The 23,054-nt window shown below is 43.2% G+C and overlaps 3 long non-coding RNA genes across 4 annotated transcripts; 2 read left to right on the top strand and 1 right to left on the bottom strand.

The window, feature by feature from the left end:
* Positions 1–5,163: 5,163 nt before the first annotated feature.
* Positions 5,164–11,188, bottom strand: LOC127920236 (uncharacterized). Its single transcript, XR_008105441.1, has 4 exons — positions 10,019–11,188; positions 8,318–9,127; positions 7,427–7,669; positions 5,164–6,778 (listed from the first exon to the last, which is right to left on the bottom strand). It is a non-coding gene; the product is annotated as an uncharacterized LOC127920236 (long non-coding RNA).
* A 2,225-nt stretch (positions 11,189–13,413) lies between these two features.
* On the top strand, positions 13,414–18,043 carry LOC127920238 (uncharacterized). 2 transcript variants are annotated; one of them, XR_008105443.1, is made up of 4 exons: positions 13,414–13,780; positions 14,340–14,531; positions 14,659–15,040; positions 17,913–18,043. It is a non-coding gene; the product is annotated as an uncharacterized LOC127920238 (long non-coding RNA). The 2 variants fall into 2 exon arrangements; XR_008105444.1 differs by lacking the exon at positions 14,340–14,531 and having other exon boundaries at positions 13,750–13,812.
* LOC127920237 (uncharacterized) lies at positions 15,280–17,864 on the top strand. The gene is made up of 3 exons (XR_008105442.1): positions 15,280–15,653; positions 16,390–16,453; positions 16,646–17,864. It is a non-coding gene; the product is annotated as an uncharacterized LOC127920237 (long non-coding RNA).
* Positions 18,044–23,054: the final 5,011 nt, after the last annotated feature.

Below are 23,054 nucleotides of genomic sequence, written 5' to 3'. Positions count from 1 at the left end.
GCCTTACGGCGAGGATAGCTGTACTGCAAGCCCAGCTTCAGACGCAATCGTTAGGCAAGGGTAATTTCAGTGTAGGAAAGGATGAAACAGCGTCTGTGCCACCAGTAAGTACAGATAGTAGTATAAATCCCTGGCACAGTCCCCGCAGCCGGACAACTTTCTCACGGTTTCTGGAAGGAAATGCTGTAGGAACGCTCAACCGGTGTCGCTCATTCAGCAGACAAACTTTCAACCGGTTTTCCCCATTAAGCAGCGGGTCGGAGTCAGAGACCGAGTCTTCTCTGGTCTCTACTCCTCCCGTTATGGGGTCTGAGACGCCGAAGCTTCCCACCATTAGCTCTGACAAATTGAAAACTCTAGTCATTGGCGACTCCATTACCCGCAGTATTAGACTTAAAGCGAATCATCCAGCGATCATACACTGTTTACCCGGGGCAGGGCTACCGACGTTAAGGCTAATCTGAAGATGGTGCTGGCTAAAGCTAAAACTGGCGAGTGTAGAGAGTATAGAGATATTGTTATCCACGTCGGCACCAACGATGTTAGGATGAAACAGTCAGAGATCACCAAGCGCAACATAGCTTCTGCGTGCATATCAGCTAGAAAGATGTGTCGGCATCGAGTAATTGTCTCTGGCCCCCTCCCAGTTAGGGGGAGTGATGAGCTCTACAGCAGAGTCTCACAACTCAATCGCTGGTTGAAAACTGTTTTCTGCCCCTCCCAAAAGATAGAATTTGTAGATAATTGGCCCTCTTTCTGGGACTCACCCACAAACAGGACCAAGCCTGACCTGCTGAGGAGTGACGGACTCCATCCTAGCTGGAGGGGTGCTCTCATCTTATCTGCCAACATAGACAGGGCTCTAACTCCTCTAGCTCCACAATGAAATAGGGTGCAGGCCAGGCAGCAGGCTATTAGCCAGCCTGCCAGCATAGTGGAGTCTGCCACTAGCATAGTCAGTGTAGTCAGCTCAGCTATCACCATTGAGACCGTGTCTGTGCCTCGACCTAGGTTGGGCAAAACTAAACATGGCGGTGTTCGCCTTAGCAATCTCACTAGGATAAAGACCACCTCCATTCCTGTCATTACTGAAAGAGCTCATGATACCTCACATCTCAAAATAGGGCTACTTAATGTTAGATCCCTTACTTCAAAGGCAATTATAGTCAATGAACTAATCACTGATCATAATCTTGATGTGATTGGCCTGACTGAAACATGGCTTAAGCCTGATGAATTTACTGTGTTAAATGAGGCCTCACCTCCTGGCTACACTAGTGACCATATCCCCGTGCATCCCGCAAAGGCGGAGGTGTTGCTAACATTTACGATAGCAAATTTCAATTTACAAAAAAAAAATGACGTTTTCGTCTTTTGAGCTTCTAGTCATGAAATCTATGCAGCCTACTCAATCACTTTTTATAGCTACTGTTTACAGGCCTCCTGGGCCATATACAGCGTTTCTCACTGAGTTCCCTGAATTCCTATCAGACCTTGTAGTCATTGCAGATAATATTCTAATCTTTGGTGACTTTAATATTCACATGGAAAAGTCCACAGACCCACTCCAAAAGGCTTTGGAGCCATCATCGACTCAGTGGGTTTTGTCCAACATGTCTCTGGACCCACTCACTGTCACAGTCATATGCTGGACCTAGTTTTGTCCCATGGAATAAATGTTGTGGATCTTAATGTTTTTCCTCATAATCCTGGACTATCGGACCACCATTTTATTACGTTTGCAATTGCAACAAATAATCTGCTCAGACCCCAACCAAGGAACATCAAAAGTCGTGCTATAAATTCACAGACAACACAAAGATTCCTTGATGCCCTTCCAGACTCCCTCTGCCTACCCAAGGACGCCAGAGGACAAAAATCCGTTAACCACCTAACTGAGGATCTCAATTTAACCTTGCGCAATACCCTAGATGCAGTTGCACCCCTAAAAACTAAAAAAATGTCTCATAAGAAACTAGCTCCCTGGTACACAGAAAATACCCGAGCTCTGAAGCAAGCTTCCAGAAAATTGGAACGGAAATGGCGCCACACCAAACTGGAAGTCTTCCGACTAGCTTGGAAGGACGGTACCGTGCAGTACCGAAGAGCCCTTACTGCTGCTCGATCGTCCTATTTTTCTAACTTAATTGAGGAAAATAAGAACAATCCGAAATTCCTTTTGATACTGTGGAAAAGCTAACTAAAAAGCAGCATTCCCCAAGAGAGGATGACTTTCACTTTAGCAGTGATAAATTCATGAACTTCTTTGAGGAAAAGATTATGATTATTAGAAAGCAAATTACGGACTCCTCTTTAAACCTGCGTATTCCTCCAAACCTCAGTTGTCCTGAGTCTGCACAACTCTGCCAGGACCTAGGATCAAGAGAGACGCTCAAGTGTTTTAGTACTATATCTCTTGACACAATGATGAAAATAATCATGGCCTCTAAACCTTCAAGCTGTATACTGGACCCTATTCCAACTAAACTACTGAAAGAGCTGCTTCCTGTGCTTGGCCCTCCTATGTTGAACATAATAAACGGCTCTCTATCCACTGGATGTGTACCAAACTCACTAAAAGTGGCAGTAATAAAGCCTCTCTTGAAAAAGCCAAACCTTGACCCAGAAAATATAAAAAACTATCGGCCTATATCGAATCTTCCATTCCTCTCAAAGATTTTAGAGAAGGCTGTTGCGCAGCAACTCACTGCCTTCCTGAAGACAAACAATGTATACGAAATGCTTCAGTCTGGTTTTAGACCCCATCATAGCACTGAGACGGCACTTGTGAAGGTGGTAAATGACATTTTAATGGCATCGGACCGAGGCTCTGCATCTGTCCTCGTGCTCCTAGACCTTAGTGCTGCTTTTGATACCATCGATCACCACATTCTTTTGGAGAGATTGGAAACCCAAATTGGTCTACACGGACAAGTTCTGGCCTGGTTTAGATCTTATCTGTCGGAAAGATATCAGTTTGTCTCTGTGAATGGTTTGTCCTCTGACAAATCAACTGTACATTTCGGTGTTCCTCAAGGTTCTGTTTTAGGACCACTATTGTTTTCACTATATATTTTACCTCTTGGGGATGTTATTCGAAAACATAATGTAAACTTTCACTGCTATGCGGATGACACACAGCTGTACATTTCAATGAAACATGGTGAAGCCCCAAAATTGCCTCGCTAGAAGCATGTGTTTCAGACATAAGGAAGTGGATGGCTGCAAACTTTCTACTATTAAACTCGGACAAAACAGAGATGCTTGTTCTAGGTCCCAAGAAACAAAGAGATCTTCTGTTGAATCTGACAATTAATCTTAATGGTTGTACAGTCGTCTCAAATAAAACTGTGAAGGACCTCGGCGTTACTCTGGACCCTGATCTCTCTTTTGAAGAACATATCAAGACCATTTCGAGGACAGCTTTTTTCCATCTACGTAACATTGCAAAAATCAGAAACTTTCTGTCCAAAAATGATGCAGAAAAATTAATCCATGCTTTTGTCACTTCTAGGTTAGACTACTGCAATGCTCTATTTTCCGGCTACCCGGATAAAGCACTAAATAAACTTCAGTTAGTGCTAAATACGGCTGCTAGAATCCTGACTAGAACCAAAAAATTTGATCATATTACTCCAGTGCTAGCCTCTCTACACTGGCTTCCTGTCAAAGCAAGGGCTGATTTCAAGGTTTTACTGCTAACCTACAAAGCATTACATGGGCTTGCTCCTACCTACCTCTCTGATTTGGTCCTGCCGTACATACCTACACGTACGCTACGGTCACAAGACGCAGGCCTCCTAATTGTCCCTAGAATTTCTAAGCAAACAGCTGGAGGCAGGGCTTTCTCCTATAGAGCTCCATTTTTATGGAACGGTCTGCCTACCCATGTCAGAGACGCAAACTCGGTCTCAACCTTTAAGTCTTTACTGAAGACTCATCTCTTCAGTGGGTCATATGATTGAGTGTAGTCTGGCCCAGGAGTGGGAAGGTGAACGGAAAGGCTCTGGAGCAACGAACCGCCCTTGCTGTCTCTGCCTGGCCGGTTCCCCTCTTTCCACTGGGATTCTCTGCCTCTAACCCTGTTACGGGGCTGAGTCACTGGCTTGCTGGGGCTCTCTCGTGCCGTCCCTGGGGGGGTGCGTCACCTGGGTGGGTTGATTCACTGTTGTGGTCGGCCTGTCTGGGTTGCGCCCCCTTGGGTTGTACCGTGGCGGAGATCTTTGTGGGCTATACTCGGCCTTGTCTCAGGATGGTAAGTTGGTGGTTGAAGATATCCCTCTAGTGGTGTGGGGGATGTGCTTTGGCAAAGTGGGTGGGGTTATATCCTTCCTGTTTGGCCCTGTCCGGGGTGTCCTCGGATGGGGCCACAGTGTCTCCTGACCCCTCCTGTCTCAGCCTCCAGTATTTATGCTGCAGTAGTTTATGTGTCGGGGGCTAGGGTCAGTTTGTTATATCTGGAGTACTTCTCCTGTCCTATTAGGTGTCCTGTGTGAATCTAAGTGTGCGTTCTCTAATTCTCTCCTTCTCTCTTTCTTTCTCTCTCTCGGAGGACCTGAGCCCTAGGACCATGTCCCAGGACTACCTGACATGAGGACTCCTTGCTGTCCCCAGTCCACCTGGCCATGCTCCTGCTCCAGTTTCAACTGACCTGAGCCCTAGGACCGTGCCCCAGGACTACCTGACATGAAGGCTCCTTGCTGTCCCCAGTCCACCTGACTGTGCTGCTGCTCCAGTTTCAACTGTTCTGCCTTATTATTATTCGACCATGCTGGTCATTTATGAACATTTGAACATCTTGGTCATGTTCTGTTATAATCTCTACCCGGCACAGCCAGAAGAGGACTGGCCACCCCACATAGCCCGGTTCCTCTCTAGGTTTCTTCCTAGGTTTTGGCCTTTCTAGGGAGTTTTTCCTAGCCACCGTGCTTTTACACCTGCATTGTTTGCTGTTTGGGGTTTTAGGCTGGGTTTCTGTACAGCACTTTGAGATATCAGCTGATGTACGAAGGGCTATATAAATAAATTTGATTTGATTTGATTTGATTTGATTATAGTTACTCCTCAATACTAACCTAACTGACAGAGTTTAATGGCTGTGATAGGAGAACACTGAGGATGGATCAACTACATTATAGTTACTCCTCAATACTAACCTAACTGACAGAGTATAATGGCTGTGATAGGAGAACACTGAGGATGGATCAACTACATTATAGTTACTCCTCAATTACTAACCTAACTGACAGAGTATAATGGCTGTGATAGGAGAACACTGAGGATGGATCAACTACATTATAGTTACTCCTCAATACTAACCTAACTGACAGAGTTTAATGGCTGTGATAGGAGAACACTGAGGATGGATCAACTACATTATAGTTACTCCTCAATTACTAACCTAACTGACAGAGTATAATGGCTGTGATAGGAGAACACTGAGGATGGATCAACTACATTATAGTTACTCCTCAATACTAACCTAACTGACATAGTTTAATGGCTGTGATAGGAGAACACTGAGGATGGATCAACTACATTATAGTTACTCCTCAATACTAACCTAACTGACAGAGTTTAATGGATGTGATAGGAGAAAACTGAGGATGGATCAACTACATTATAGTTACTCCTCAATACTAACCTAACTGACAGAGTTTAATGGCTGTGATAGGAGAAAACTGAGGATGGATCAACTACATTATAGTTACTCCTCAATACTAGCCTAACTGACAGATTTTAATGGCTGTGATAGGAGAAAACTGAGGATGGATCAACTACATTATAGTTACTCCTCAATACTAACCTAAATGACAGAGTTTAATGGCTGTGATAGGAGAACACTGAGGATGGATCAACTACATTATAGTTACTCCTCAATACTAACCTAACTGACAGAGTTTAATGGCTGTGATAGGAGAAAACTGAGGATGGATCAACTACATTATAGTTACTCCTCAATACTAACCTAACTGACAGAGTTTAATGGCTGTGATGGGAGAACACTGAGGATGGATCAACTACATTATAGTTACTCCTCAATACTAACCTAACTGACAGAGTATAATGGCTGTGATAGGAGAACACTGAGGATGGATCAACTACATTATAGTTACTCCTCAATACTAACCTAACTGACAGAGTATACTGGCTGTGATGGGAGAACACTGAGGATGGATCAACTACATTATAGTTACTCCTCAATACTAACCTAACTGACAGAGTTTAATGGCTGTGATAGGAGAAAACTGAGGATGGATCAACAACATTATAGTTACTCCTCAATACTAACCTAACTGACAGAGTATAATGGCTGTGATAGGAGAACACTGAGGATGGATCAACTACATTATAGTTACTCCTCAATACTAACCTAACTGGCAGAGTTTAATGGCTGTGATAGGAGAACACTGAGGATGGATCAACTACATTATAGTTACTCCTCAATACTAACCTAACTGGCAGAGTTTAATGGCTGTGATAGGAGAACACTGAGGATGGATCAACAACATTATAGTTACTCCTCAATACTAACCTAACTGACAGAGTATAATGGCTGTGATAGGAGAACACTGAGGATGGATCAACTACATTATAGTTACTCCTCAATACTAACCTAACTGGCAGAGTTTAATGGCTGTGATAGGAGAACACTGAGGATGGATCAACTACATTATAGTTACTCCTCAATACTAACCTAACTGGCAGAGTATAATGGCTGTGATAGGAGAACACTGAGGATGGATCAACTACATTATAGTTACTCCTCAATACTAACCTAACTGACAGAGTTTAATGGCTGTGATAGGAGAACACTGAGGATGGATCAACTACATTATAGTTACTCCTCAATACTAACCTAACTGGCAGAGTTTAATGGCTGTGATAGGAGAACACTGAGGATGGATCAACAACATTATAGTTACTCCTCAATACTAACCTAACTGGCAGAGTTTAATGGCTGTGATAGGAGAACACTGAGGATGGATCAACTACATTATAGTTACTCCTCAATACTAACCTAACTGACAGAGTATAATGGCTGTGATAGGAGAACACTGAGGATGGATCAACTACATTATAGTTACTCCTCAATACTAACCTAACTGACAGAGTTTAATGGCTGTGATAGGAGAAAACTGAGGATGGATCAACTACATTATAGTTACTCCTCAATACTGACCTAACTGACAGAGTTTAATGGCTGTGATAGGAGAACACTGAGGATGGATCAACTACATTATAGTTACTCCTCAATACTAACCTAACTGACAGAGTTTAATGGCTGTGATAGGAGAACACTGAGGATGGATCAACTACATTATAGTTACTCCTCAATACTAACCTAACTGACAGAGTTTAATGGCTGTGATAGGAGAAAACTGAGGATGGATCAACTACATTATAGTTACTCCTCAATACTAACCTAACTGGCAGAGTATAATGGCTGTGATAGGAGAACACTGAGGATGGATCAACTACATTATAGTTACTCCTCAATACTAACCTAACTGGCAGAGTATAATGGCTGTGATAGGAGAACACTGAGGATGGATCAACAACATTATAGTTACTCCTCAATACTAACCTAACTGACAGAGTTTAATGGCTGTGATAGGAGAACACTGAGGATGGATCAACAACATTATAGTTACTCCTCAATACTAACCTAAATGACAGAGTTTAATGGCTGTGATAGGAGAAAACTGAGGATGGATCAACTACATTATAGTTACTCCTCAATACTAACCTAACTGACAGAGTTTAATGGCTGTGATAGGAGAAAACTGAGGATGGATCAACTACATTATAGTTACTCCTCAATACTAACCTAAATGACAGAGTTTAATGGCTGTGATAGGAGAACACTGAGGATGGATCAACTACATTATAGTTACTCCTCAATACTAACCTAACTGACAGAGTTTAATGGCTGTGATAGGAGAAAACTGAGGATGGATCAACTACATTATAGTTACTCCTCAATACTAACCTAACTGACAGAGTTTAATGGCTGTGATGGGAGAACACTGAGGATGGATCAACTACATTATAGTTACTCCTCAATACTAACCTCACTGACAGAGTTTAATGGCTGTGATAGGAGAACACTGAGGATGGATCAACTACATTATAGTTACTCCTCAATACTAACCTAACTGACAGAGTTTAATGGCTGTGATAGGAGAACACTGAGGATGGATCAACTACATTGTAGTTACTCCTCAATACTAACCTAACTGACAGAGTTTAATGGCTGTGATAGGAGAAAACTGAGGATGGATCAACAACATTATAGTTACTCCTCAATACTAACCTAACTGACAGAGTATAATGGCTGTGATAGGAGAACACTGAGGATGGATCAACTACATTATAGTTACTCCTCAATACTAACCTAACTGGCAGAGTTTAATGGCTGTGATAGGAGAACACTGAGGATGGATCAACTACATTATAGTTACTCCTCAATACTAACCTAACTGGCAGAGTTTAATGGCTGTGATAGGAGAACACTGAGGATGGATCAACTACATTATAGTTACTCCTCAATACTAACCTAACTGACAGAGTATAATGGCTGTGATAGGAGAACACTGAGGATGGATCAACTACATTATAGTTACTCCTCAATACTAACCTAACTGACAGAGTTTAATGGCTGTGATAGGAGAACACTGAGGATGGATCAACTACATTATAGTTACTCCTCAATACTAACCTAACTGACAGAGTTTAATGGCTGTGATAGGAGAACACTGAGGATGGATCAACTACATTATAGTTACTCCTCAATACTAACCTAACTGACAGAGTTTAATGGCTGTGATAGGAGAACACTGAGGATGGATCAACTACATTATAGTTACTCCTCAATACTAACCTAACTGACAGAGTTTAATGGCTGTGATAGGAGAACACTGAGGATGGATCAACTACATTATAGTTACTCCTCAATACTAACCTAACTGACAGAGTTTAATGGCTGTGATAGGAGAACACTGAGGATGGATCAACTACATTATAGTTACTCCTCAATACTAACCTAACTGACAGAGTATAATGGCTGTGATAGGAGAACACTGAGGATGGATCAACTACATTATAGTTACTCCTCAATACTAACCTAACTGACAGAGTTTAATGGCTGTGATAGGAGAACACTGAGGATGGATCAACTACATTATAGTTACTCCTCAATACTAACCTAACTGACAGAGTTTAATGGCTGTGATAGGAGAACACTGAGGATGGATCAACTACATTATAGTTACTCCTCAATACTAACCTAACTGACAGAGTTTAATGGCTGTGATAGGAGAACACTGAGGATGGATCAACTACATTATAGTTACTCCTCAATACTAACCTAACTGACAGAGTTTAATGGCTGTGATAGGAGAAAACTGAGGATGGATCAACTACATTATAGTTACTCCTCAATACTAACCTAACTGGCAGAGTATAATGGCTGTGATAGGAGAACACTGAGGATGGATCAACTACATTATAGTTACTCCTCAATACTAACCTAACTGGCAGAGTATAATGGCTGTGATAGGAGAACACTGAGGATGGATCAACAACATTATAGTTACTCCTCAATACTAACCTAACTGACAGAGTTTAATGGCTGTGATAGGAGAACACTGAGGATGGATCAACAACATTATAGTTACTCCTCAATACTAACCTAACTGACAGAGTTTAATGGCTGTGATAGGAGAAAACTGAGGATGGATCAACTACATTATAGTTACTCCTCAATACTAACCTAACTGACAGAGTTTAATGGCTGTGATAGGAGAAAACTGAGGATGGATCAACTACATTATAGTTACTCCTCAATACTAACCTAACTGACAGAGTTTAATGGCTGTGATAGGAGAAAACTGAGGATGGATCAACTACATTATAGTTACTCCTCAATACTAACCTAACTGACAGAGTATAATGGCTGTGATAGGAGAAAACTGAGGATGGATCAACTACATTATAGTTACTCCTCAATACTAACCTAACTGACAGAGTATAATGGCTGTGATAGGAGAACACTGAGGATGGATCAACAACATTATAGTTACTCCTCAATACTAACCTAACTGACAGAGTTTAATGGCTGTGATAGGAGAAAACTGAGGATGGATCAACTACATTATAGTTACTCCTCAATACTAACCTAACTGACAGAGTTTAATGGCTGTGATAGGAGAAAACTGAGGATGGATCAACTACATTATAGTTACTCCTCAATACTAACCTAACTGACAGAGTTTAATGGCTGTGATAGGAGAACACTGAGGATGGATCAACTACATTATAGTTACTCCTCAATACTAACCTAACTGACAGAGTTTAATGGCTGTGATAGGAGAAAACTGAGGATGGATCAACTACATTATAGTTACTCCTCAATACTAACCTAACTGACAGAGTTTAATGGCTGTGATAGGAGAACACTGAGGATGGATCAACTACATTATAGTTACTCCTCAATACTAACCTAACTGACAGAGTTTAATGGCTGTGATAGGAGAAAACTGAGGATGGATCAACTACATTATAGTTACTCCTCAATACTAACCTAACTGACAGAGTTTAATGGCTGTGATAGGAGAACACTGAGGATGGATCAACTACATTATAGTTACTCCTCAATACTAACCTAACTGACAGAGTATAATGGCTGTGATAGGAGAACACTGAGGATGGATCAACTACATTATAGTTACTCCTCAATACTAACCTAACTGACAGAGTTTAATGGCTGTGATAGGAGAACACTGAGGATGGATCAACTACATTATAGTTACTCCTCAATACTAACCTAACTGACAGAGTTTAATGGCTGTGATAGGAGAACACTGAGGATGGATCAACTACATTATAGTTACTCCTCAATACTAACCTAACTGACAGAGTATAATGGCTGTGATAGGAGAACACTGAGGATGGATCAACTACATTATAGTTACTCCTCAATACTAACCTAACTGACAGAGTTTAATGGCTGTGATAGGAGAACACTGAGGATGGATCAACTACATTATAGTTACTCCTCAATACTAACCTAACTGACAGAGTTTAATGGCTGTGATAGGAGAAAACTGAGGATGGATCAACTACATTATAGTTACTCCTCAATACTAACCTAACTGACAGAGTTTAATGGCTGTGATAGGAGAAAACTGAGGATGGATCAACTACATTATAGTTACTCCTCAATACTAACCTAACTGACAGAGTATAATGGCTGTGATAGGAGAAAACTGAGGATGGATCAACTACATTATAGTTACTCCTCAATACTAACCTAACTGACAGAGTATAATGGCTGTGATAGGAGAAAACTGAGGATGGATCAACTACATTATAGTTACTCCTCAATACTAACCTAACTGACAGAGTTTAATGGCTGTGATAGGAGAACACTGAGGATGGATCAACTACATTATAGTTACTCCTCAATACTAACCTAACTGACAGAGTTTAATGGCTGTGATAGGAGAAAACTGAGGATGGATCAACTACATTATAGTTACTCCTCAATACTAACCTAACTGACAGAGTTTAATGGCTGTGATAGGAGAAAACTGAGGATGGATCAACTACATTATAGTTACTCCTCAATACTAACCTAACTGACAGAGTTTAATGGCTGTGATAGGAGAACACTGAGGATGGATCAACTACATTATAGTTACTCCTCAATACTAACCTAACTGACAGAGTTTAATGGCTGTGATAGGAGAAAACTGAGGATGGATCAACTACATTATAGTTACTCCTCAATACTAACCTAACTGACAGAGTTTAATGGCTGTGATAGGAGAACACTGAGGATGGATCAACTACATTATAGTTACTCCTCAATACTAACCTAACTGACAGAGTTTAATGGCTGTGATAGGAGAACACTGAGGATGGATCAACTACATTATAGTTACTCCTCAATACTAACCTAACTGACAGAGTTTAATGGCTGTGATAGGAGAACACTGAGGATGGATCAACTACATTATAGTTACTCCTCAATACTAACCTAACTGACAGAGTTTAATGGCTGTGATAGGAGAACACTGAGGATGGATATGTTGAAGCATAGTGGTGGCTGCATCATTTACATTTACATTGTAGACCTCAAGGTAGTCTTTAAGACACTAATAGCAGAGGTGAATCAGAGTTTAGTAGTGAGTCATTTAGTCTGATCCAGTAGTGAGTCATTTAGCAGACACTCTGATGCAGTAGTGAGTCATTTAGTTACACTCTGATCAGTAGTGAGTCATTTAGCAGACACTCTGATGCAGTAGTGAGTCATTTAGTGACCTCTGATCAGTAGTGAGTCATTTAGCAGATGCTCTGAAGTAGTGAGTCTGACACTCTGAGAGTAGTGAGTCATTTAGCAGACGCTCTGATGCAGTAGGTGAGCAGACACTCTGATGCAGTAGTGAGTCATTTAGCAGACTACTGATCCAGTAGTGAGTCATTTAGCAGACGCTCTGATCCAGTAGTGAGTCATTTAGCAGACGCTCTGATGCAGAGGTGAATCATTTAGCAGACGCTCTGATCCAGTAGGTGAATCATTTAGCAGACACTCTGATGCAGAGGTGAATCATTTAAGACACTCTGTGTGAGTCATTTAGCAGACGCTCTGATGCAGTAGTGAGTCATTTAGCAGACGGATCAGTAGTGAGTCATTTAGCAGACGCTCTGATCCAGTAGTGAGTCATTTAGCAGACGCTCTGATGCAGTAGTGAGTCATTTAGCAGACGCTCTGATCCAGTAGTGAGTCATTTAGCAGACGCTCATTTAGTGAGTCATTTACAGACTCTGATCCAGTAGTGAGTCATTTAGCAGACGCTCTGATGCAGTAGTGAGTCATTTAGCAGACGCTCTGATCCAGTAGTGAGTCATTTAGCAGACGCTCTGATGCAGTAGTGAGTCATTTAGCAGACGCTCTGATCCAGTAGTGAGTCATTTAGCAGACGCTCTGATCCAGTAGTGAGTCATTTAGCAGACCTCTGATCCAGTAGTGAGTCATTTAGCAGACGCTCTGATCCAGTAGTGAGTCATTTAGCAGACGCTCTGATGCAGTAGTGAGTCATTTAGCAGACGCTCTGATGTGAGTCATTTAGCAGACGCTCTGATTAGCAGACACTCTGATCCAGTAGTGAGTCATTTAGCAGACACTCTGATCCAGCAGTGAGTCATTTAGCAGACGCTCTGATGCAGAGGTGAGTCATTTAGCAGACGCTCTGATGCAGTAGTGAGTCATTTAGCAGACACTCTGATCCAGTAGTGAGTCATTTAGCAGACACTCTGATCCAGTAGTGAGTCATTTAGCAGACACTCTGATGCAGTAGTGAGTCATTTAGCAGACGCTCTGATGCCAGTAGTGAGTCATTTAGCAGACGCTCTGATGCAGTAGTGAGTCATTTAGCAGACACTCTGATCCAGTAGTGAGTCATTTAGCAGACACTCTGATCCAGTAGTGAGTCATTTAGCAGACACTCTGATCCAGAGGTGAGTCATTTAGCAGACTCTCTGATCCAGTAGTGAGTCATTTAGCAGACGCTCTGATGCAGAGGTGAGTCATTTAGCAGACGCTCTGATGCAGTAGTGAATCATTTAGCAGACACTCTGATCCAGTAGTGAGTCATTTAGCAGACGCTCTGATGCAGAGGTGAGTCATTTAGCAGACGCTCTGATCCAGTAGTGAGTCATTTAGCAGACGCTCTGATCCAGTAGTGAGTCATTTAGCAGACACTCTGATGCAGAGGTGAATCATTTAGCAGACACTCTGATCCAGTAGTGAGTCATTTAGCAGACGCTCTGATCCAGTAGTGAGTCATTTAGCAGACGCTCTGATGCCGAGGTGAGTCATTTAGCAGACCCTCTGATGCAGTAGTGAGTCATTTAGCAGACGCTCTGATCCAGTAGTGAGTCATTTAGCAGACGCTCTGATGCCGAGGTGAGTCATTTAGCAGACGCTCTGATGCAGTAGTGAGTCATTTAGCAGACGCTCTGATCCAGTAGTGAGTCATTTAGCAGACGCTCTGATGCCAGGTGAGTCATTTAGCAGACGCTCTGATGCCGAGGTGAGTCATTTAGCAGACGCTCTGATCCAGTGGTGAGTCATTTAGCAGACGCTCTGATGCAGAGGTGAGTCATTTAGCAGACGCTCTGATGCAGAGGTGAGTCATTTAGCAGACACTCTGATGCCATTTAGCAGACACTCTGATGCAGAGGTGAGTCATTTAGCAGACGCTCTGATGCGGAGGTGAGTCATTTAGCTCTGATGCAGTAGTGAGTCATTTAGCAGACGCTCTGATGCAGAGGTGAGTCATTTAGCAGACACTCTGATCCAGTAGTGAGTCATTTAGCAGACGCTCTGATCCAGTAGTGAGTCATTTAGCAGACGCTCTGATCCAGTAGTGAGTCATTTAGCAGACGCTCTGATCCAGTAGTGAGTCATTTAGCAGACGCTCTGATCCAGTAGTGAGTCATTTAGCAGACGCTCTGATCCAGTAGTGAGTCATTTAGCAGACGCTCTGATCAGTAGTGAGTCATTTAGCAGACGCTCTGATCCAGTAGTGAGTCATTTAGCAGACGCTCTGATCCAGTAGTGAGTCATTTAGCAGACGCTCTGATGCCGAGGTGAGTCATTTAGCAGACGCTCTGATGCAGTAGTGAGTCATTTAGCAGACGCTCTGATCCAGTAGTGAGTCATTTAGCAGACGCTCTGATCCAGTAGTGAGTCATTTAGCAGACGCTCTGATGCAGTAGTGAGTCATTTAGCAGACGCTCTGATCCAGTAGTGAGTCATTTAGCAGACGCTCTGATCCAGTAGTGAGTCATTTAGCAGACGCTCTGATCCAGTAGTGAGTCATTTAGCAGACGCTCTGATGCAGAGGTGAATCATTTAGCAGACGCTCTGATGCAGAGGTGAGTCATTTAGCAGACGCTCTGATGCAGAGGTGAGTCATTTAGCAGACGCTCTGATGCAGTAGTGAGTCATTTAGCAGACGCTCTGATGCAGGTGAGTCATTTAGCAGACGCTCATTTCAGCAGACGCTCTGATGCTGAGTCATTTAGATCTGATGCGGAGGTGAGTCATTTAGCAGACGCTCTGATCCAGTAGTGAATCATTTAGCAGACGCTCTGATGCAGAGGTGAGTCATTTAGCAGACGCTCTGATCCAGAGGTGAGTCATTTAGCAGACGCTCTGATCCAGTAGTGAGTCATTTAGCAGACGCTCTGATGCCGAGGTGAGTCATTTAGCAGACGCTCTTATGCAGTAGTGAGTCATTTAGCAGACGCTCTGATCCAGTAGTGAGTCATTTAGCAGACGCTCTGATGCCGAGGTGAGTCATTTAGCAGACGCTCTGATGCCGAGGTGAGTCATTTAGCAGACGCTCTGATCCAGTAGTGAGTCATTTAGCAGACGCTCTGATGCGGAGGTGAGTCATTTAGCAGACGCTCTGATGCAGAGGTGAGTCATTTAGCAGACACTCTGATGCGGAGGTGAGTCATTTAGCAGACACTCTGATGCAGAGGTGAGTCATTTAGCAGACGCTCTGATGCGGAGGTGAGTCATTTAGCAGACGCTCTGATGCAGAGGTGAGTCATTTAGCAGACGCTCTGATGCAGAGGTGAGTCATTTAGCAGACACTCTGATCCAGTAGTGAGTCATTTAGCAGACGCTCTGATCCAGTAGTGAGTCATTTAGCAGACGCTCTGATCCAGTAGTGAGTCATTTAGCAGACGCTCTGATCCAGTAGTGAGTCATTTAGCAGACGCTCTGATCCAGTAGTGAGTCATTTAGCAGACGCTCTGATCCAGTAGTGAGTCATTTAGCAGACGCTCTGATCCAGTAGTGAGTCATTTAGCAGACGCTCTGATCCACTAGTGAGTCATTTAGCAGACCCTCTGATCCAGTAGTGAGTCATTTAGCAGACGCTCTGATGCCGAGGTGAATCATTTAGCAGACGCTCTGATCCAGTAGTGAGTCATTTAGCAGATGCTCTGATCCACTAGTGAGTCATTTAGCAGACGCTCTGATCCAGTAGTGAGTCATTTAGCAGACGCTCTGATGCGGAGGTGAGTCATTTAGCAGACGCTCTGATCCACTAGTGAGTCATTTAGCAGACGCTCTGATCCACTAGTGAGTCATTTAGCAGACGCTCTGATCCAGTAGTGAGTCATTTAGCAGACGCTCTGATGCAGAGGTGAATCATTTAGCAGACGCTCTGATGCGGAGGTGAGTCATTTAGCAGACGCTCTGATGCAGAGGTGAGTCATTTAGCAGACGCTCTGATGCAGTAGTGAGTCATTTAGCAGACGCTCTGATGCGGAGGTGAGTCATTTAGCAGACGCTCTGATGCAGAGGTGAATCATTTAGCAGACGCTCTGATGCGGAGGTGAGTCATTTAGCAGACGCTCTGATGCGGAGGTGAGTCATTTAGCAGACGCTCTGATCCAGTAGTGAATCATTTAGCAGACGCTCTGATGCAGAGGTGAGTCATTTAGCAGACGCTCTGATCCAGAGGTGAGTCATTTAGCAGACGCTCTGATCCAGTAGTGAATCATTTAGCAGACGCTCTGATGCAGAGGTGAATCATTTAGCAGACGCTCTGATGCGGAGGTGAGTCATTTAGCAGACGCTCTGATGCGGAGGTGAGTCATTTAGCAGACGCTCTGATGCAGAGGTGAATCATTTAGCAGACGCTCTGATGCGGAGGTGAGTCATTTAGCAGACGCTCTGATGCGGAGGTGAGTCATTTAGCAGACGCTCTGATGCGGAGGTGAGTCATTTAGCAGACGCTCTGATCCAGTAGTGAATCATTTAGCAGACGCTCTGATGCGGAGGTGAGTCATTTAGCAGACGCTCTGATGCCGAGGTGAGTCATTTAGCAGACGCTCTGATGCAGAGGTGAATCATTTAGCAGACGCTCTGATGCGGAGGTGAGTCATTTAGCAGACGCTCTGATGCGGAGGTGAGTCATTTAGCAGACGCTCTGATGCGGAGGTGAGTCATTTAGCAGACGCTCTGATGCAGAGGTGAATCATTTAGCAGACGCTCTGATGCGGAGGTGAGTCATTTAGCAGACGCTCTGATGCGGAGGTGAGTCATTTAGCAGACGCTCTGATCCAGTAGTGAATCATTTAGCAGACGCTCTGATGCGGAGGTGAGTCATTTAGCAGACGCTCTGATGCAGTAGTGAGTCATTTAGCAGACGCTCTGATGCAGTAGTGAGTCATTTAGCAGACGCTCTGATCCAGTAGTGAGTCATTTAGCAGACGCTCTGATGCAGTAGTGAGTCATTTAGCAGACGCTCTGATCCAGTAGTGAGTCATTTAGCAGACGCTCTGATCCAGTAGTGAGTCATTTAGCAGACTCTCTGATCCAGTAGTGAGTCATTTAGCAGACGCTCTGATGCAGAGGTGAGTCATTTAGCAGACGCTCTGATCCAGTAGTGAGTCATTTAGCAGACACTCTGATCCAATAGTGAGTCATTTACCAGACGCTCTGATGCAGTAGTGAGTCATTTAGCAGACGCTCTGATCCAGTAGTGAGTCATTTAGCAGACGCTCTGATCCAGTAGTGAGTCATTTAGCAGACGCTCTGATGCAGTAGTGAGTCATTTAGCAGACGCTCTGATGCAGTAGTGAGTCATTTAGCAGACGCTCTGATCCAGTAGTGAGTCATTTAGCAGACGCTCTGATGCAGTAGTGAGTCATTTAGCAGACGCTCTGATCCAGTAGTGAGTCATTTAGCAGACGGTCTGATCCAGTAGTGAGTCATTTAGCAGACGCTCTGATCCAGTAGTGAGTCATTTAGCAGACGGTCTGATCCAGTAGTGAGTCATTTAGCAGACATTAGTGAGTCATTTAGAGACGCTCTGATCCAGCAGTGAGTCATTTAGCAGACGCTCTGATCCAGTAGTGAGTCATTTAGCAGACGCTCTGATCCAGTTATGAGTCATTTAGCAGACGGTCTGATCCAGTAGTGAGTCATTTAGCAGACGCCCTGATCCAGTAGTGAGTCATTTAGCAGACGCTCTGATCCAGTAGTGAGTCATTTAGCAGACGCTCTGATCCAGTTATGAGTCATTTAGCAGACGGTCTGATCCAGTAGTGAGTCATTTAGCAGACGCTCTGATCCAGTAGTGAGTCATTTAGCAGACGGTCTGATCCAGTAGTGAGTCATTTAGCAGACGCTCTGATCCAGTAGTGAGTCATTTAGCAGACGCTCTGATCCAGTAGTGAGTCATTTAGCAGACGGTCTGATCCAGTAGTGAGTCATTTAGCAGACCCTCTGATCCAGTAGTGAGTCATTTAGCAGACGGTCTGATCCAGTAGTGAGTCATTTAGCAGACCCTCTGATCCAGTAGTGAGTCATTTAGCAGACGGTCTGATCCAGTAGTGAGTCATTTAGCAGACGCTCTGATCCAGTTATGAGTCATTTAGCAGACGGTCTGATCCAGTAGTGAGTCATTTAGCAGACGCTCTGATCCAGTAGTGAGTCATTAAGCAGACTCTCTGATGCAGTAGTGAGTCATTTAGCAGACGCTCTGATGCAGTAGTGAGTCATTTAGCAGACGCTCTGATCCAGTAGTGAGTCATTTAGCAGACGCTCTGATCCAGTAGTGAGTCATTTAGCAGACGGTCTGATCCAGTAGTGAGTCATTTAGCAGACGCTCTGATCCAGTAGTGAGTCATTTAGCAGACGGTCTGATCCAGTAGTGAGTCATTTAGCAGACGCTCTGATCCAGTAGTGAGTCATTTAGCAGACGCTCTGATCCAGTAGTGAGTCATTTAGCAGACGCTCTGATCAAAACAATCATAATGAATCAGATTACATGGCCCCCAGGCTACATGAATATAAAGAGACATGAGACAAAACAATCATAATGAGGCAGATTACATGGACAGGGGACCTGATCCTAGATCATAATGAATCAGATTACATGGAGAGAGGGGGACCTGATCCTAGATCATAATGAATCAGATTACATGGAGAGGGAGACCTGATCCTAGATCATAATGAATCAGATTACATGAAGAGAGGGGGGACCTGATCCTAGATCATAATGAATCAGATTACATGAAGAGAGGGGGACCTGATCCTAGATCATAATGAATCAGATTACATGGAGAGGGGGACCTGATCCTAGATCATAATGAATCAGATTACATGGAGAGGAGGGACCTGATCCTAGATCATAATGAATCAGATTACATGGAGAGGGGGACCTGATCCTAGATCATAATGAATCAGATTACATGGAGAGGGGGACCTGATCCTAGATCATAATGAATCAGATTACATGGAGAGGGAGACCTGATCCTAGATCATAATGAATCAGATTACATGGAGAGGGAGACCTGATCCTAGATCATAATGAATCAGATTACATGGAGAGGGGGACCTGATCCTAGATCATAATGAATCAGATTACATGGAGAGGAGGGACCTGATCCTAGATCATAATGAATCAGATTACATGGAGAGGGGGACCTGATCCTAGATCATCATGAATCAGATTACATGGAGAGGGAGGACCTGACCCTAGATCATAATGAATCAGATTACATGGAGAGGGGGACCTGATCCTAGATCATAATGAATCAGATTAGATAGAAAGGAGGGACCTGATCCTAGATCATAATGAATCAGATTACATGGAGAGAGGGACCTGATCCTAGGTCATAATGCATCAGATTACATGGAGAGAGGGACCTGATCCTAGATCAGCACTCCTCCTCCAGGAACAAGAAACCAAACACTTCATGTTGTAAAGTCTAGTTACAGCAGGTGTTTACTGCCATCTAGTGGAAGATACCAATATAACACTTTATTATCAGGGTGGGGAGGCGGCTGAGCTGAAACAGAAAGTAAAGTTGTTCTTTTGTTCAGGATCCATTTTGAGACGACAGAGCAGAAAACACTACATGGAGATTATTGAAAAATAAAGTAAGTATTTCTGAACAATAATCTATTCTAATGGACAGAGTAAGATAATGAATACCTGTAATGAGATATTACTAGTTAGTAGAACTGCTACTTGAGCTGAGTTGCTGACAGACAGCAGTTTTCAAAGTGTAAACTAATCAGTAGTCCTACATGTTATCAGTAACACGTCTGGTAAAGATGGTGGAAGAGATTTTCAATGATATAGTTTTATGTTTATCTCAGGGTTTCTCCATCCTTTTGTTCTTACCAGCACTTACACACCTGATTCAACTAATCATCAAATATTTAAAAATAATTTAACATTTGAGACATACAAATGAACATTCTCAAATTAAAACCTTTTGGGTTTGTAGGACTGCTTACAATTATTAAAGTCCTACAGTAACTCACATCTTGGAGGAAAAAAACACAGCTAAACTTGGTTTAGAGTAAATTATATGTTTATAAAAAATAATGTAAGAGAGATGTCTTGAAGAAACTCATCTGGGATTAGAACTCTGTGTCTCAGTGCCCTGCGACAGTGGGAGGTTTTGTTTGCATGGCCCGGTGCTACAGGTGGGTGGACATTTATTTTATGGACCAATGGAATGGTCTAAAATGCAAACTCTGCTCCCTCGGGGACCTGCAAAACTAATACAAGTGACCGTTACTTTGTTTCATATGAAATGGAAAGTTTTTGTAGCCGACGCAGTTCCAGAATTCTGTTGAAACTGTGTCTCATATGGAGTTAGAACAGTGGTGGAAACAGAACTCAGTTCCAGAATGTCTGTTGAAACTTCTCATATGGAACGTTAAACAGTGGTAAAACTCAGTTCCAGAATGTCTGTTGAAACTGTGTCTGGAACGTTAGAACAGTGGTGGAAACAGAACTCAGTTCCAGAATGTCTGTTGAAACTGTGTCTCATATGGAACGTTAGAACAGTGGTGGAAACAGAACTCAGTTCCAGAATGTCTGTTGAAACTGTGTCTCATATGGAACGTTAGAACAGTGGTGGAAACAGAACTCAGTTCAGAATGTCTGTTGAAACTGTGTCTCATATGGAACGTTAGAACAGTGGTGGAAACAGAACTCAGTTCCAGAATGTCTGTTGAAACTGTGTCTCATATGGAACGTTAGAACAGTGGTGGAAACAGAACTCAAGAATGTCTGTTGGTTTCATATGGAACGTTAAATTATATGTTTATCTATAATAATGTGTAAGAGAGATGTCTTGAAGAAACGCGTCTGGATTAGAACTCTGTCTCTGCTTGGAGTAACTGTGTCTCATGCTACAGCTGAGTGGACATATCCAGAATTTGTGCATGGACCAATGGAATGGTGTCTCATGTAAAATGCTTAAACTGGCTCCCCGTTAGAACAGGGTCTAAAATGCAAACTAAACTCGGATTCCAGAATACGTTACCCAGTGATTGTTACTTTATTTCCTGATATGAAATGGAAAGAACTAATTTTGTGTGTCTCAGCTGACGCAGTTCCAGAATGTCTGTTGAAACTGTGTCTTATGGAACTTAGAACAGTGGTGGAAACAGAACTCAGTTCCAGAATGTCTGTTGAAACTGTGTCTCATATGACTATGGAACGTTAGAACAGTGGTGGAAACAGAACTCAGTTCCAGAATGTCTGCTGAAACTGTGTCTCATATGGAACGTTAGAACAGTGGTGTCTCATATGGAACGTTAGAACAGTGGTGGAAACAGAACTCAGTTCCAGAATGTCTGTTGAAACTGTGTCTCATATGGAACGTTAGAACAGTGGTGGAAACAGAACTCAGTTCCAGAATGTCTGTTGAAACTGTGTCTCATATGGAACGTTAGAACAGTGGTGGAAACAGAACTCAGTTCCAGAATGTCTGTTGAAACTGTTTCTCATATGGAACGTTAGAACAGTGGTGGAAACAGAACTCAGTTCCAGAATGTCTGTTGAAACTGTGTCTCATATGGAACGTTAGAACAGTGGTGGAAAAAGTACTTTCATACTTTTTACTCATAGAAGTAAAGACACCTTTTTTAATTTGTTTTATCCATTGTTTTACCAGGTAAGTTGACTGAGAACACGGTCTCATTTGCAGCAACGACCTGGGGAATAGTTACAGGGGAGAGGAGGGGGATGAATGAGCCAATTGTTAACTGGGGATTATTAGGTGACCGTGATGGTTTGAGGGCCAGATTGGGAATTTAGCCAGGACACCGGGGTTAACACCCCTACTCTTACGATAAGTGCCATGGGATCTTTAATGACCTCAGAGAATCAGGACACCCGTTTTAACGTCCCATCCGAAAGACAGCACCCTACACAGGGCAGTGTCCCCAATCACTGCCCTGGAGTATTGGGATATATATATATATTTTAGACCAGAGGAAAGAGTGCCCCCTACTGGCCCTCCAATACCACTTCCAGCAGCATCTGGTCTCCCATCCAGGGACTGACCAGGACCAACCCTGCTTAGCTTCCAGAGTGGTATGCAAGCCATGCAGGGTGGTATGCAGGGTGGTATGCAGGTGGTATGCAGGGTGGTATGCAGGGTGGTATGCAGGGTGGTATGCAGGGTGGTATGCTGGGTGGTATGCAGGGTGGTATGCAGGGTGGTATGCAGGGTGGTATGCTGGGTGGTATGCAGGGTGGTATGCAGGGTGGTATGCAGGGTGGTATGCAGGGTGGTATGCAGGGTGGTATGCAGGGTGGTATGCTGGGTGGTATGCAGGGTGGTATGCAGGGTGGTATGCAGGGTGGTATGCAGGGTGGTATGCTGGGTGGTATGCAGGGTGGTATGCAGGGTGGTATGCAGGGTGGTATGCAGGGTGGTATGCAGGGTGGTAAAATATAAAATAATAGAAAATGACTAATAATAGAAAGTGAAAGTCACCCAGTAAAATACTACTTTAGCATTTGTGTTTAGTGAGTTTGCCAGATAAGAGGCAGTAGGGATGATCAGGGTTGTTCTCTTGATAATTCTGCAAATGGGACAATTTTCTGTCCTGCTAAGCATTCAAAATGTGACGAGAACTTTTGGGTGTCGGGGAAAATGTCTGGAGTAAAAAGTACATAATTTTCTTTATGAATGTAGTGAAGTAAAAG

Source organism: Oncorhynchus keta, unplaced genomic scaffold (genome assembly GCF_023373465.1).
Source record: "Oncorhynchus keta strain PuntledgeMale-10-30-2019 unplaced genomic scaffold, Oket_V2 Un_contig_18667_pilon_pilon, whole genome shotgun sequence".
In the NCBI taxonomy this organism is placed as follows: Eukaryota; Metazoa; Chordata; class Actinopteri; order Salmoniformes; family Salmonidae; genus Oncorhynchus; species Oncorhynchus keta.
The sequence above is the reverse complement of the archived record's forward strand: the minus strand, read 5'-3'. Positions and strand labels throughout refer to the sequence as shown.